Source organism: Priapulus caudatus, unplaced genomic scaffold, assembly GCF_000485595.1.
Source record: "Priapulus caudatus unplaced genomic scaffold, Priapulus_caudatus-5.0.1 Scaffold127, whole genome shotgun sequence".
NCBI lineage: Eukaryota > Metazoa > Priapulida > Priapulimorpha > Priapulimorphida > Priapulidae > Priapulus > Priapulus caudatus.
Window position 1 is genome coordinate 476,647 of NW_014577188.1, and position 3,876 is coordinate 480,522.

Below are 3,876 nucleotides of genomic sequence, written 5' to 3' on the forward strand. Positions count from 1 at the left end.
CCTACTACCTCCTACTACCCCCTTCTACCCCCTACCACGTCCTACTACCTCCTACTACCTCCTACTACCCCCTACTACCCCCTACTACCCCCTACTACCTCCTACTACCCCCTACTACCTCCTACTACCCCCTACTACCTCCTACTACCTCCTACTACCCCATACTACCTCCTACTACCCCCTACTACTCCCTGTTACCACGTCCTATACCCTGCACCACCCCGTGATAAACTGTTTAACCCGTACGCCATCCCTCCCCCGCTCACGCCCTCACCTGGCCGCTGTCGTGTGCGGAGGGGCGTGACAAGCAGACGACTGAATAGATCGCAATAGTCAGCAATATCTGCTCATCGGTAGCAGTGACTGCGACATTATATATATACAGGTCCGTAATCCCCCGTCATCGTCATCTGCTTCAACAGCACTGACAGGTGACTCACTCACGTGAATCAATCCACATCGCCGTGTGTGTGTGTGTGTGTGTGTGTGTGTGTGTGTGTGCGCGCGCGCGTGTACGTGCGTGCTTGTGTGCGTGAGTGCGTGTGCGCGTGCATACGTGTGTGTTCGTGCGTGCATGCGTGCGTGCGTGCGTGTGTAGGGCGGTGTCGGTAGCTAGACTGACCATTATATAACTCGGTCCTACTGTAGTATACACACGCGACTCTCTCTCTTTCTCTTTTAAGTCCACGCCCGATCATAAAGACGAAACGAGACCAATTAGTGTGCCAGTGTCCGCACACAGACAGGTAGGAAGACAGGCACTCACACCACACGCACACGTACCCACGCAGCCTCACACACATACACACACATGCCACACTCACACACACACACGCACGCACGCACGCACGCACGCACCCACGCACGCACGCACGAAAGAAACAGTAGAACACGGAAAAGGGACACTAGAGCAGGAAGCGTAGCGAACGTCTTCTTTAAAGCCACGCAAAAAAACGCAACAAGAAATCGTTTCGCATCCCATAGGTTTTTTCCCTGCGTTTTTTCCGGGATGGGTTGTCGGTGGATGGCGTATACTGTTTAGGCTGTGGGAAGGCAACCTACACGCGCAGAAAACTACCACAGGTTCAAAAGCAGAGGGCGAGAACGATAAAAGAGGGAAGAAAAAGAAGTTAGAGAGAGAAAAAACAAAGAGAGAGAGAGAGAAAGAAAGAGAACGGGAGATGGGGAGAGAGCGCGCGCGACTGCACAAAACCCCGTGTCCCCATCTCCGCCTCCCAGTTCGTTGACAACCCTGCGGGTGCGCTGCCCCTGGTATGTCGACAACCCCCTCCTACTTCTGGCGTAGTAGGGGGGAGGCAGAGTGTGTGTGTGTGGGGGGGGGCACGTGTGTGTGTGTGTGTGTGTGTGTGTGTGTGTGTGTGTGTGTGTGTGGTGTGTGCGCGCGTGCGTACGTGTGTCTGTGGTGTGTGCGCGCGTGCGTACGTGTGCGTGTGTGTGCGTGCGTGCGTGCGTACGTGTGTGTGTGTGTGTGTGTGTGCGTGCGTACGTGTGTGTGCGTGCGTGTGCGTGTGTGTATGTGTAGCTACCGCGCAGGAGGCACTGGCGCGGGTCGAACAGCACCGACACAATAGCTGCAATCTCTCGACGACAATGCAGCAGGCAATCGCTGCGCCGGTCACACACAGAGAGAGAAAGAACAACAAGCATGTATGGGTGGGTGGTTGGGGGTACAAGCTTCTACAACTCTACCCCTGCTCTCTGCTGCCCACCGCCGCGTGAAATCACACGGACGAGTAAACGGGTACAGGCTCACACACACGTAAACGCATACACACGCATACGCACACGCGCGCGCACATGCACACACTCCACACATACACGCACGCGCGCACCACACATGCACGCACGCGCGCACCAACATGCACGCACGCACACATACACACGCACACATAGAGAGATTTATGTAACAATAATCATAACACCAGCTAATTATTCACATGCAGATTTGAGCAGGGGATGAGACACTGAAATAACTACAGCGCATAAAAATCACGGGTCTATCGCCCACCCATGTACGTAAGCTTGCACTCGTACATACTCACGGCCGCATGCTAACCACGCTCAACACCGCAACGGCACTATACATTATTAACTACCAGAATTCACTTCCGATTTCATATAATGAGTAAATAATTGATTATATAATTGAATGAATAAATAAACCATGCGCACCCATACCTGCTAATGCCCGACTATTAAACCAATAGTAATGCTGATTCCCGAGTAGAAACCCGCGCCCCCGCAGCCGCTGCTGACACCACGTATGAGAACGACATTGCTGCACACAAACAACAACAAAGATAATAACTATGGCACTCTCCGCGCGCGTGTGCGTGCGTGTGTGTGTGTGTGTGTGTGTGTGTGTGTGTGTGCGTGTGTATGCGTGTGTGTGTGTATGGTGGTATGTGCCGTGCTGTGTGTCGTGCTGTGGATGCGTGCGCGGCGTGCGTGGGTGTGTGTATGTGCAGTGCCGAGCGGGTGTGGTTTGGGTTGATTCCGATCATTATTGCAAGAGAGTCGAATTGTCTATGCGCAATGACAGCTACGAAGAGCAAAAAGTGGGTGAAGGACGAAGAGAGAGATATAGAGGGCAGGTAAAGAGATAGGGTAGATATATAACTACGTATATATATACGTAAGAGAGAGAGAGAGAGAGAGAGAGAGAGAAAGAGAGAAATCCGCGCATGTGCTCACCACACGTAGTTCCTCTACGTTCGTTACTACGAAAGAGAACCGGGTGATGACGACTCGCCGATCCAAGCTTGAGCAGGTAGTGAGACGCGTACGTAGTACGTCCGTATAGGCTGTAGTACTACTACTACAACTACGACAGACACGGTCATGAAGCACACATCTGTCTATCACGAAGCTCTCGTTTTTTTAACGCCGGTTTCTTTACCCGCACACTGCACACGGGACCGTATATCACGAACACAGAGAGCCCCGCGCACACGCACACGCGGTTACACACACCGGTAACAGCAGTAGTCAGAACAGTAGCAGTAGTAGCAGAGGCAGCGCTTCTGGAGCGCCTCTACAGCTGCCGATGCTGCGCTGTTCAACACGTGTGCAAAGACAGACTAGGTATCGGTCTGCATCTCTCCTGCTAATGCAGCAGTGGAGAGACTGGGTGAGCAGGCAGGGAGGCAGGCAACGCGTAACGTAACGCTGGCTGCTGAAGACTCATCCGCGGCAGCAGGAGGAAGAGGAGGGAGAGCAGTAGCAGCAGCAGCAGTAGCAGCAGAAGCAGCAGCAGCAGCAGCAGCAGAAGCAGCAGCAGCAGCAGCAGCAGCAGCAGCAGCAGCAGAAGCAGTAGCAGCAGCAGCAGCAGCAGCAGCAGCAAAAGCAGCAGAAGCAGTAGCAGCAGCAGCAGCAGCAGCAGCAGCCGCAGCAACAATAACAGCAACAGCAGCAGCAGCAGTAGCAGTAATATCAGTATATCCGTAATCCGTATATCAGTAAAATCCTATATTATCTTACTCCTGGTAATATCAAGAGCTAATAAATACCTATTTTGTTAGGTCTGTAGCAGCAGCAGCCGCAGTAATATCAGCAGCAGCATCATCAGCAGCAGTAGCAGCAGCAGCAGCAGCAGCACCAGCACCAGCAATACATCAAAGGCTGTTTACAAAATTGTGAATCGAATGTGGCTGGTTCCCCGCGAGTGCTGTAATAACACGAGGGTTGGGCCCTGCTGGCTGATGCTACTACTGCAGGAACTCTGGGCAATAAACAGGCCTGTGTGAACTGATGTGTCTGGCCCTTATGTACATATATATGCGTGTGCCTGTGTGTCACTTCCCTCTCTCTCTCTCTCCCTGTGTGTGTGTGTGTGTGTGTGTGTGTGTGTGTGTG

The 3,876-nt window shown here is 52.8% G+C and overlaps 1 protein-coding gene across 4 annotated transcripts in view; it reads right to left on the minus strand.

Annotated features, from left to right (window-relative positions):
* The window catches only part of LOC106805789, a 50,557-nt gene that overhangs the window by 42,144 nt on the left and 4,537 nt on the right, over positions 1-3,876 (minus strand). The window contains exon 1 of one of the 4 annotated variants that reach the window (XM_014807522.1): positions 2,716-3,178. The exons of the other annotated variants lie outside the window; for them this stretch is intronic. The gene's annotated coding sequence lies outside the window, so the exon portion shown is untranslated. Of the gene's footprint in view, positions 1-2,715; positions 3,179-3,876 lie in introns of those variants that run through there. 4 annotated transcript variants of the gene reach the window in all.